Here is a 12,800-nt window from a genome sequence, read left to right as displayed (position 1 = left end):
GCTGATAACCATTTAAGTCATTCCTGTATTTTGCTGTCACAAACATTTCTATGATGAACATTTGATACATCCCATTATGTACATGTGTAGGGGCCAGAGATGTACACCTAGGAGTGGGATTCTGGGGTCATAGAATAAGTGCATTTTAATACACATTTCCAAATTGTCTTTTAATGTGATTGTACCAATTTTGATTCTCACCAGCAATGTATACATATTTCCATAACTATTCTTCCTTGTCAATTCTTGGTTTTGTCATATTAAAATTTATTTTTCTGGGGCTGGCAGGTGGTGTGGTGGTTAAAGGTGCTGGATTCTCACACAGTTGTCCATGGTTTAATTCCTAGACCTAGCAGCCTGCTTTCTCGCTTTCCCTTTCTCTCTCTCTTTATGTCTAGTCAAATTAAATAATAATAATAACAAAAGGAATTAAATAAATAAATAATTACTGGAGGGAAAATAAAAAGAATTTAAAATTTTTTTTCTCCCAGGGACCAGCAGGTGGCATGTGGCTATCATGCTAGATTCCCACATAACCACGGTTTTAGTCCAGGGGATCCAGCAGCTTGAAACTCACGCCATGAACATGTGATTGTGAGCCCAAAATCTCAAGAAAAGAATGGAGGAGGAGGGTTTGCAATGTGGCCATCCCCCTGGGAGCTGATTTTTCTTCTCACTCTCTGATGAGCACATGAACCTTACAGCAAAAACCTTTAAAAAAAATTGTTTCCAATCTGATGGGTATGCTATCTCGTGTTGTGCGTGTGTGTGTGCGTGTGTTTGTGTGTGTTTAAGTTTGCCACAGGGCACGTGTGCTTGCCAAAGAGAGACAGGGAGAGAGAGGAAAAGTGAGAAAGCACCCTTCTGGGAAAATGACCACACTACAATCCCTTCTCCATTCTCCTCCTGAGATTTTGGGCACATACAAACACAGGCCCAACATGTTCTTCAAGCTGCCAGGTCTGGGGCTAAAACTGCCATAGCTGACCATGTGAGATCTAGCCACTGTAACCATCGTGCCACATGGCTAGATGAATTATTTATTTAATTTTATTTCTTATTATTATGTTTTTTAATTTGCTACAGGGTAACATGTGCTCATGAGAGAGAGAGCGAGAAAGTGAAAAAGCAAACCACCAGGTCCAGGACTTGAAGGACTCGAACCACAGTCAGTCATGTGAGAGTCCAGCACTATAACCACCGTACCACCTGCTGGTTCCTGTTGTGGTTAATATGCATCTCCCTGCTTTGCAAGAAGTTGAACAACTTTTACAAGTTTATTAGTTATTCAGGCTGCCTCTTCAGGGAATTCTATGTTCATAAAGTACCTGTTCTTCGAGGCTCCTTTAGAATACCTCCCTGTCCATAAACAATTTCCGGATCTCCTCCATCAAGCAGACAGAATCTCCTTTGGACCTCTATAACCCTTTCTCCATCGTGGGTTGCAATTACTTTTTATTTCGTCTTAGAGTCATTTGTGTACTTGTCTAAAGGGCAGCGACTCTGTTTAACTCAGCTGTATGCCCTTGCGAGTCCCGGTACAAAGTAAACAGTTCGTAAATCCTTGAGCCAATCATGCTCCTCCCTTGCATATAAAATCTGAAATAGTTTCTTGTGGTCTGCAGAAGAGAATGGACTCTCCTCCCGTGTAGAAATGAAGACCCTTCCATGGGTTCTGACATCAGCCTTCCTTTCCTGCCTCGTGCCTCAGATACTGGATTCTTTGTCCACAAGGAGGTCTCAGTCTGCTAACATCTGGCTCCTCTCTGCAGCTAGGATTCCAGGTTGATCCCACCCATTTCAGTCGCCTATCAGATGCTGAAGCCAGACTTTGCTTTTATTACCGAGCAGGGCTTTGCCCTGAATCTGTCATGTGTGCATGTTCTTCATCCAGGTGAACTGGGCTCCACCGAGGAAAAGTGAAAGCATCTAAGCCCTGGGGCTAGGTCCTGGCACAGCCCGTTCTCCCTCTTCAGAGTCAGTGGCAAGGAATAAACAGAATACGTGGATACATGCTCAACCCAACATGGTATCTTTTTTACTTATTCAGTTTAATTCAGCAAATACTTATTTTATTTATTCTTATTTTTGTTTTTTTGATTTGCTGTAGGGCATATGCGCTCACCAGAGTGGGGGGGGAGTGAGAAAGCAAACCTCCAGGTCTGGGATTCCAACAGCAGTCAGGCCATGTGGGAATTCAGTGCTTTAACCCCCATGCCACCTCAGTAAACATTCTTTTTTTTAAAAATTTTTAAATAATTATTTATTTTATTTTTATTTATTCATTCATTTATTTTTTAATTTGACCAGAGAGACACAGAGGGTGAGAGTGAAAGAGAGAGGAAGTGAGAAAGCAAGCCGCCAGATTCAGGACTTGAACCCTGGTTGGCTATGTGGGAGTGTCCAGCGCCTTGACCACCACACCACCTGCTGGTCCCTCAGTAAACATTCTTTACTCACTTATTACATCCAGGCCTAATCCGGGTGCTGCGAGTCCAGGTATAAAAGTGACCATCCTACTGAGGAATATATAGAGAACGTGGATCAGACAGACATACAGACACATGGTTTCAATACAAAGAAGGATGTGGGAGCCAGAGAAAGGGTATCTTGACAGTCAAGGAAGGCTCTCTGGAGGTGGTATCAGGCCAGTTGGTATATGAATGAGTAGATAAATACAAGGTATGATCTGATCTTGAAATAAAGTTCTGTTTAATCATCACATGTGAATTCTTGCTACAAAAGATGTAAGACATTCTGACGTTTGGGCGTTACCAACGATTCCACTGATCAGAACAGCACGATTGGTACTTATGGTCCACAGAGCACGCTCTGTCCTGTGAGGAGGCAGTTAAGCCTGGCCTTTTCCTATCAGACTGAGCATGTGCTGGTCACTGACTGGAGTCTCAGGAGGCCCTCTGCTATGTGGGTATGCATCCTATCCAATGTTCCTGTGTTGGTCTTCACACAGCTTCATGGTGACTGATGTCTCTCAGCATTCCACATTGTCTTGTCCCTGCAGTGTCAGTGGAGTCAGACATGTCACCAGTGTCTTATTCCACCTCTAGAGAAACTCGTAGGAAAGTGGCATCCCGCAGAGGCTGTGAGCTTTCTTTCACCCAGACACCAGTCTTAAAAGGCTGAGGAGTAACAAAGGAAGAAGGTATTTATAATCTCCTTGCAGGAACTCATGGTAACTGAGGAAAGAGGAGGTCACACCCTTTGCCAAGTATAGGGCGTCTTTCTGAAGAGGTTCCCCTTGGAATTTTTGAAAAGTCAGGTGACTTCTGCTCTTTTTTTTTTGCTTAAAGGGCATGTGTACTTGCCAGAGAGATACAGAAAGAGGGAGAGGAGAAAGCAACTTCCATGGGGCATGGTCATACGGTAATTCCTCCCTCCGTTTTTCCTTCCTTTCAGGATCTTTGGCACACATGCACACCTGGTGTGTGTCTCAGTCTAGTGGTTCAGGACTTGGATGCTCGGTTTATCACGTGTGATCTGGCTGCCTTAACCAACAGGCCATGGCACCAGTGCAAGGCTTCCGTTCTTTGAGGAGACTGGAGTGAGGTGAGCTCGGCATTAAACAGGGTATACATACACACACATGCCTCACACACACATACACACACACACACACAATACATCTTCATGCCTTCCGGGCTTAGTTCATGCTGTTTCCCCAACTCGTGCCTTCTCTCACCCACACTTCCAGGAAACCTTCTCATATTATCTAGTCAAAGTCAACTACGCTCTTATCTGTGCTCTGAAGTCTCTGCCTGGACGTCGGCAACCTCTTTGAGACTGCTGAGTCATGTCTCTGTGTCCATTCTATTCCTTGGTGGGTGCGGCCTTACAAATCTTTTTGGTTAATTTTTTTTTTTAAGAGGTTTTTGCTATAGGGTGCATGCGCTCGCCAGAAAGAGAGAGACAGAGAGAGACAGAAAGCGAGAAATCACCGCCCGGGGGGATGGCCACGCGGCAATCCCTTCTCCTCTGTTCTCTCAGGATCTTGGGCACGCATGCACATGCGCCCAGTGTGAGTTTAAGTCACCAGGTCCAGGACTCAAACCACGGTCAACTACATGGGAATCCAGCGACATAGTCATTATGCCATCTGCTGGGTCCCTCTTTTTGGTTAATTTGCCAGAGGGCGTGTGCACTCACCTGAGAGACAGAGCAAAGGAGAGGAGAAAGTACCTCCCAATGGGACGTGGTCATGCCATGACCTTTTCTCCTCCATTTCTCCATTCTGTTGGGATTTGGGGAATGCATGCACACGTGCTGGCATGTGTTTCAGGCCTCAGGGCCAGGATTTGAACCACACAGTCAACCATGTGGCATCTGGCTCCCTTAACCACTAGGCCACAGGGCTGGCCCCTCACAACTCAACTCAGCTTTCTAGGTAGCCATTACCATGGATGGAAGTGGCACCTCAGTGAAGAATACGGTTCACTTACGTTCAGACTGTCAAGTGCAGTTTGAATCTTGTCTCAAACAAGTTGCCCAACCTTTGGAAAATTAGTTAAGCTTTCGGAGCTGTTTTCTCATCCTTGATTTGGAGAATTATAGCAATTTCTATCTCACAGGGCTGTTGTGAAGGTAAAGGAGTTGGTGCACATCTAGTACTTAGAACTGGACCTAGGGGGCACTCTTTACAAGTTGGCTCTTCTTACTAGTAAACCACAGTCATCCTGGGGACTTGTAAGAGGCCTGCCACGGGGAGCCCTGCTGTGCATGCAGCCTTGAGTCTGATGTGGTCTGGCGTTCCCTGCCCCAGCTGCCTCTTTTCCTCATCTTTGGTCTGACTATCCCCTGAACTCATGATTCCCAAGCGTCTCTCCCGGTGAGTTGTTAGATTTGTTCTTTATTTTAACCTCAAGACTGCAGCAGTGCCTTGTGGCCCATTATAACCCCAGCCCCGGAAACCAATGCCCCTACTCCATTCTGGGCTGACTTCCTCCCACAACTTCCGGGTCTTTGTTATTAAAAATTGTCCCTATGCCAGAGCCAGAGCACGGGTATTCATAAATGTTTGTGGAAGGGTTTCTAGAGGCAATTAGGCAGGTGCAGGAAATGAATGAATACCCTTTGCATCTGACCATAAACCTGGAGGTGATATTGGATGGTGATTTGCAGGAGATTTTAGAATCAGAAAAGCCTAGGCCAGATTCCTGTCTCTGAATCCTATGACCTTGAACAAAATGCTTTACCTCTTGGTGCCTGTCTCTGTGTTTGCAAAATGAGGATAATCATACCTTCCTCATGACGTTATCATGAGGATTAAGTGAGACAGTACAGATAAAGCACTGGGCATGATGAGCAATGGGTAAGTGGCTGCAATTACACACAAGTAGTTAAAAGCTTTTATCCTTTCTGATAAATCAAGTATTGAAGAAGCTCTAGTGTCAGAATACCTGGCAGGAGCAGTGCTTAGACCCAAGATACAGACTATTCAAATACCTCAAGGACAAAGCAAAACAGGTTTTGTTTTGTTTTTTGACAGAGACCCACTGGATGATATTCTGTTATCTGCCATATCTTGTCCCTTTGTCCTATATACAGCCATAGTTTAAAATGGTGTTCAGGGGACCAGCAGGTGGCCTGGTGGTTAAGGTGCTGGACACTCCCATGTGGCCGACCGTGGTTCAAGTGCCAGACCTGGCAGCTTGTTTTCTCACTTTCCACCTCTCTCTTTCTCTGTGTGTGTGTCTCTCTCTGGCCAAATTAAAATAAAATGAATAAGTAAAAATGAAAATGGTGTTCAGTTTATAGGAAGGCAAAGAAATGAGATCAGGGACCAGCAGTTGGCGTAATGGCTATGTCGCGGGACTCCCATGTAGTCGACCGTGGTTCGCTTCCCGGACCCAGTGGCTTAAACTCACGCTGGGTGCATGTGCGTGCATGCCCAAGATCCTGAGAGGAGAATGGAGGAGAAGGGATTACAGCGTGGCCATTCCCCCTGGGGGGTGATTTCTCGCTTTCTGTCTCTCTGTCTCTCTCTTTCTGGCGAGCGCATGTGCCCAGTAGCAAAAAACCTCTTCAAAAAAAAAAAAAGAAAGAAATGAGATCAGAGATTTAAAAGACTCAGGGAGAGGGAACAGCAGGCGGCATGGTGGTTAAGGTGCTGGACACTCCCACATGGCCAACCACGGTTCGAGTCCCGGACCTGGTGGCTTCCTTTCTCCCTTTCCCTCTCTCTCTCTCTCTCTCTCGCTCTTTGTGTCTCTCTGGTCAAATTAAAATAAATGAATGAATAAATAAAATGAAATAAATAAAATAAATAAAAGACTCAGGGAATAATCAACTTATTATGGGCTACATCTGCTTATTGATATAGGAGTCCAGTGCCTTAACCATCATGCCACCTGCTGGCCCCCACAATCATATTTGTTTTCTAAAGAATTATTTTATTGGGAACCAGCAGTTATCGTAATGGCTATGTTGCTGGACTCCCACGTAGTTGACCGCGGTTCGCGTCCCGGACCGGGTGGCTTAAAACTCACGCCGGGCGCGTGTGCGTGTGTGCCCAAGATCCCGAGAGGAGAATGGAGGAGAAGGGATTGTGGCGTGACCATCCCCCCTGGGGGGTGATTTCTCGCTTTCTGTCTCTCCGTCTATGTCTGGCGAGCGCACGCGCCCTATAGCGAAAATCTCTCCAAAAAAAAAAAAAGAATTATTTTATTTAACTTTATATATTTGTTTGTTTGTTTATTCTTTAAATTTGACAAGAGAGAGACAAAGAGAGAGAGAGAGAGAGGAGGGAGAAAGAAAGCCGCCAGGTCTGGGACTCAAACCACAGTCGGCCATGTGGGAGTTCTGTACCCTTAATCACCACACCACCTGCTGGCCCCAACATTTAAAAAAACTATATAAAAAGCATATCTTAAAATTCCAGTAGTAAATAATAGCTACATTTGTTAGCTATTCACACTGAGTTTTATTTACCCAAATTTCTGTCTTTAAGAAGTTAATGATCAGGGGCCAGCAGGTGGCATGGTGGTTAAGGTGCTGGATTCCCACATGGCCAACCGTAATTTGAGTCCTGGACCGGGCGACTTTTCCCACTTTCTCTCTCTCTCTGTGTGTATCCCTCGGTCAAATTAAAATAACAACAACAACAACAACAATAACAAATAAAATTAAGTAAATAAATAAAATAAAGTTAATGATTGGGGTGGTTAAGGTGCTGGACTCTCACGTGGCAAGGTTCAAGTCCCAGACATGGTGGTTTGAAAATTACACTGGGTATGTGTGTGTCCCTAAAACCGCCAACAGAAGAATGGAGGAGAAGGGATTATGGAGTGAGCATCCTCCCGGGGAGGTGCTTTCTCAGTTTCTCTCTCTTCCTCTCTGTCTCTGTCTCTGTCTCTCTCTCTTGAGCACATACGCATCCCTATTAAAAAAAAGGGGGGGAGGACAAAACAAACAAGCAAAAAACTTTGTTGATGATAGCATTCATTTGTCACTGGAATTACCAGGCTCTTCTCTAAATCAAAGTTGAAGCTAAACTTTTTGTGAAGAGTCTGAACTCTATTTGGGCCCTCTCAGTCATTCCTAAAGTGTCAGTCTGCATTACTCACCACTTTTAGCTTAGAAAGTTCTCTTACTTTTTCTGAGAAATTAAATTCACACATTTACAAGTGATGACAACCTTGTTACTTGTGTATCTACTTTTCTACATGATAGCTAAGTTTTTTTTAATATTCTTTTTAAAAAATAATTATTTATTTTATTTTATTAATTCATTCAGTCATTTTCATTTGACCAGAGAAAGACTGCCCCACAGAGAGAAGGAAAGTGAGAAAGCAAGCCACCAGGTCCAGGACTCGAACCGTGGTTGACCATGTGGGTGTGTCCAGTGGCTTAACTACCGTTCCACCTGCTGGCCCTTTTTTTTTTGGAGAGGCTTTTGCTAGAGGGTGTGTGCACTTGCCCAGAAAGACAGAGAGAGACAGATAAAAAGCGAGAAATCACCCCCTGGGAAGATGGCCATGCCTCAATCCCTTCTCCATTCTCCTTTTGGGATCTTGGGCACACACGCACACACGTGCCTGGCATGAGTTTAAGGCACCGGGTCTGGGACTGGAACCACAGTCAACTACATGGACGTTCAGTAACATAGCCATTACACTAACTGCTGGTTCCCCTGCTGGCCCTTTTAAAAAATATTCTTAGACCTATTCTGATTTCAGAAGCACTTAAATGTGGAAAAACTTGGAATTCATATTTGAAGATACATAATTTTATTTTTAGAGAGATTTTTGCTATAAGGTACATGCACTCTCCAGAGAGACAGAGACAGAGAGACAGAATGCGAGAAATCACCCCTCCCAGGAGGAATGGCCACCCCAGGATCCCTTCTCCTCTACTCTCCTCTTGGAATTTTGTGCATGCATGCACATGCTCCCAGCATGACTTTTTTTCTTCCTTTTTTAAAATAAAGAATTATTATTTAATTCCATTTGTTATTATTGTTTTTAAAATTTGACCAGAGAGAGAGAAAGGGAAAGTGAGAAAGCAAGCTGCCAGGTCTGAGACGTGAACCATAGTTGGCCATGTGGGAATCCATCACCTTAACCATCAGGCCGCCTGCCAGCAGCGCCTCCCCTCCCCATATGAGACTCAAACTGAGGTTGACCATGTGGGAGTCCAAGGATGTAGCCATTATCCCCATATATGGTTTCTAAAGTGCTACTGGGAAGTGAGGATGTGATTAATCTCACCTGGGGGAGGAGACGACATTGCTGTGAGCTCTGAGAAGTTGCATAGGAGGTTCCCAGGCAGATAAGAGGTTAAAGGTATCCCACGCCAGGGAAACCTCTATTATGGTGCTTATCTCAAGCTGTCCTGTTAATATTGCTCTACGCCCTCTAGCTTGTAAATTCTTTGAGGTCATGAGCCAGTTTGATCTCCCCAAATGACCACTTTGCTTATTCTTTTCCCATTTAGCTTTTATTTATTCATTTTATATTTATTAATTTTTACATATCTATAGTTAATGACACAGTAGGGTTTCTAATGACTCATTGCAGAAAACCTGGAAAATACAGAGACGCAAGCAAATAAACCCTACACAAATCAGTATGTTTTCATTACCTGCAGAAATAGCTGTTGATATATTGGTGTGTATACTTTAGGGCTATTTTTCTGTCCATATGCACGTATTTGTCTATCTACGTCTATCTATTTTTTAAAAAAGTAATTACTTATTTAATTTTATTCATCTATTTATTTTTCATTTGACCAGAGAGAGAAAGGGAAGGTGAGAAAACAAGGCTTTGAACCGCAGTCTGCCAGGCTGGAGTCCAGTGCCTCAACCATCACACTACCTGTTGGCCCCTATGTCTAGATATACACAGTTTTCACTTTATTACATTTTCTGTATTTTTGAAGTTTCTACAGTGGACTCGTAGTATCTTTGTAACAGGGAAAAATGTTATTTAAAAATACTCAGGAAAAAGTTATTTTAGAAAATAACCCCATTTACTTCTGAAGAAAACTTACCCCAATATATTTACACTTCCTTGTTTTCATCTTCTCTGTCGAAAGAAAGAAGGCTACTGTTTTGTACTTGCTTTTGTGAGTTCATTTTAACTGAGTCCTGCTTACCCATTTCATCTGCATTTGTTTTCTTCTTTTTTGAGCTGGCTAACAAACCTGAGTATTTTTCATCTGAGGGACACTTGACTGGTTTTCGATACGTAATTCTTCCATTAGCTGGAGCTGGTTCTTATCTGCTTTGGCAGACTTTATTTCTGCTTTAATCTTCATGACTTCTTCAACTGACAAGTCTCCCTTTTTTAAGACCACCACTTGGGGCTGTTCTTCTTGTCAGCGTGACCACTGTCTTCATCTGGAGGCTGAGGCTGGATTCCCTTGGTCTCCACCACGGGCCCTTCTCAGTAACCAATCTGCTCCTTGAAGCAGGCCAAGAACACTGGCTCCGAAGGCCCGTATATCTGACTCCTGATTCGGCTTGCTCATGCTAGCTCTGGGGAAAAACAAGTTCCCGGAAAGACTTTCTTTTCCTTTCTGTTCAAGAGAGATTTTTGCTGTACAGTGTGTGCGCTCAGCAGAGAGACAGAGAGACAGAAAGTGAAAAATCACCCCCCAGGGGGATGGCCACGCCCCAGTCCCTTCTCCATTCTCCTCTTGGAATCTTGGGTATGCACATACACATGCAGGACTTGAGTCTCCCCGCCCCCCTCCCCCCCAGGGTTTTTGCTATAGGGTATGTGCGGTTGCCAGAAACACAGGGAGATACAGAGAAAAGAAAGCGAGAAATCCTCCCCCCCAGGGGGTATGGCTACGGCACAATCCCTTCTCCATTCTCCTCTCGGGATCTTGGGCACGCATGTACATACACCCAGTGTGAGTTTAAGCCATCAGGTCCGGGACTTGAACCGCAGTCGACTACATGGGAGTCCAGCAACATAGCCATTACACCAATTGCTGGTTGTCCTGTTAATATTGCTCTACGCCCTCTAGCTTGTAAATTCTTTGAGGTCATGAGCCAGTTTGATCTCCCCAAATGACCACTTTGCTTATTCTTTTCCCATTTAGCTTTTATTTATTCATTTTATATTTATTAATTTTTACATATCTATAGTTAATGACACAGTAGGGTTTCTAATGACTCATTGCAGAAAACCTGGAAAATACAGAGACGCAAGCAAATAAACCCTACACAAATCAGTATGTTTTCATTACCTGCAGAAATAGCTGTTGATATATTGGTGTGTATACTTTAGGGCTATTTTTCTGTCCATATGCACGTATTTGTCTATCTACGTCTATCTATTTTTTAAAAAAGTAATTACTTATTTAATTTTATTCATCTATTTATTTTTCATTTGACCAGAGAGAGAAAGGGAAGGTGAGAAAACAAGGCTTTGAACCGCAGTCTGCCAGGCTGGAGTCCAGTGCCTCAACCATCACACTACCTGTTGGCCCCTATGTCTAGATATACACAGTTTTCACTTTATTACATTTTCTGTATTTTCGAAGTGTCTACAGTGGACTCGTAGTATCTTTGTAACAGGGAAAAATGTTATTTAAAAATACTCAGGAAAAAGTTATTTTAGAAAATAACCCCATTTACTTCTGAAGAAAACTTACCCCAATATATTTACACTTCCTTGTTTTCATCTTCTCTGTCGAAAGAAAGAAGGCTACTGTTTTGTACTTGCTTTTGTGAGTTCATTTTAACTGAGTCCTGCTTACCCATTTCATCTGCATTTGTTTTCTTCTTTTTTGAGCTGGCTAACAAACCTGAGTATTTTTCATCTGAGGGACACTTGACTGGTTTTCGATACGTAATTCTTCCATTAGCTGGAGCTGGTTCTTATCTGCTTTGGCAGCCTTTATTTCTGCTTTAATCTTCATGACTTCTTCAACTGACAAGTCTCCCTTTTTTAAGACCACCACTTGGGGCTGTTCTTCTTGTCAGCGTGACCACTGTCTTCATCTGGAGGCTGAGGCTGGATTCCCTTGGTCTCCACCACGGGCCCTTCTCAGTAACCAATCTGCTCCTTGAAGCAGGCCAAGAACACTGGCTCCGAAGGCCCGTATATCTGACTCCTGATTCGGCTTGCTCATGCTAGCTCTGGGGAAAAACAAGTTCCCGGAAAGACTTTCTTTTCCTTTTTTTTCAAGAGAGATTTTTGCTGTACAGTATGTGCGCTCAGCAGAGAGACAGAGAGACAGAAAGTGAGAAATCACCCCCCAGGGGGATGGCCATGCCCCAGTCCCTTCTCCATTCTCCTCTTGGAATCTTGGGTATGCACATACACATGCAGGACTTGAGTCTCCCCGCCCCCCTCCCCCCCAGGGTTTTTGCTATAGGGTATGTGCGGTTGCCAGAAACACAGGGAGATACAGAGAAAAGAAAGCGAGAAATCCTCCCCCCCAGGGGGTATGGCTACGGCACAATCCCTTCTCCATTCTCCTCTCGGGATCTTGGGCACGCATGTACATACACCCAGTGTGAGTTTAAGCCATCAGGTCCGGGACTTGAACCGCAGTCGACTACATGGGAGTCCAGCAACATAGCCATTACACCAATTGCTGGTCCCCCAGTCTTTACCTTTTTTTGTCTTTTTCTTTTAAGAACTACTTTATTTAACTTTATTTATTTTAATTTGCCCAGAGAGTGAAAGCGAGAGAGGGAAAGTGAGAAAGCAAGCTAATGGGTCCAGGATCAAATCAGGATCCTTACCTTTTTAATTAACAAGGCTGGTGATTGTTTTTCTTAGTGACTCTATGTCTTTCAATTTAGGTAAGCTTTATAATTAAGTGTAAAAAGTCTTAATGGAGAAAATGAGCTATGGAATTAATATGTTAGGGCTAAGAAGTGCATATTTCACATTTTACGTACTTTCAGTGTTTAAAAAAATTTAGCCGATTACAGTGATGGCCTTATAATTTCTACTTTATTTTTTAATTTTTAAAAAAGAATTATTTAAGGACCAGCAGATAGTGTAACAGTTACATCACTGGATTCTTAGGTGGTCAACTGTGGTTTGAGTCTTGGACCTGGAAGCTTAAAACTCACGCCAGATATGTGTGCATGTGTACCCAAAATCCCAAGAAGAGAATGGAGGAGAAGGGATTGTGATGTGGCCATCTCTCCTGGGGGGTGATTTCTTGCTTTCTGTCTTTCTGCCTCTCTCTCTCTAGTGACAGCATACACCCTATTAGCAAAAATCTCTCTTTCAAAAAAAAAGAATTAATTAATTAATTTATTTATTTTTAATTTGAGGACAGAGACTGAGAAAGAGGGAAAGTGAGAAAGCAAGCTG

The 12,800-nt window shown here is 43.4% G+C and overlaps 2 pseudogenes; both read right to left on the bottom strand.

The window, feature by feature from the left end:
* Positions 1 to 9,514: 9,514 nt before the first annotated feature.
* On the bottom strand, positions 9,515 to 9,984 carry LOC102487840 (uncharacterized protein KIAA1143 pseudogene; annotated as a pseudogene).
* A 1,144-nt stretch (positions 9,985 to 11,128) lies between these two features.
* On the bottom strand, positions 11,129 to 11,598 carry LOC102487432 (uncharacterized protein KIAA1143 pseudogene; annotated as a pseudogene).
* Between the last annotated feature and the right edge of the window lie 1,202 nt (positions 11,599 to 12,800).

Source organism: Tupaia chinensis, unplaced genomic scaffold (assembly GCF_000334495.1).
Source record: "Tupaia chinensis unplaced genomic scaffold, TupChi_1.0 Scaffold000359_1, whole genome shotgun sequence".
Classification (NCBI taxonomy): domain Eukaryota; kingdom Metazoa; phylum Chordata; class Mammalia; order Scandentia; family Tupaiidae; genus Tupaia; species Tupaia belangeri.
Note: the sequence above shows the minus strand (reverse complement) of the source record. Positions and strands in the feature narration are given on the sequence as shown.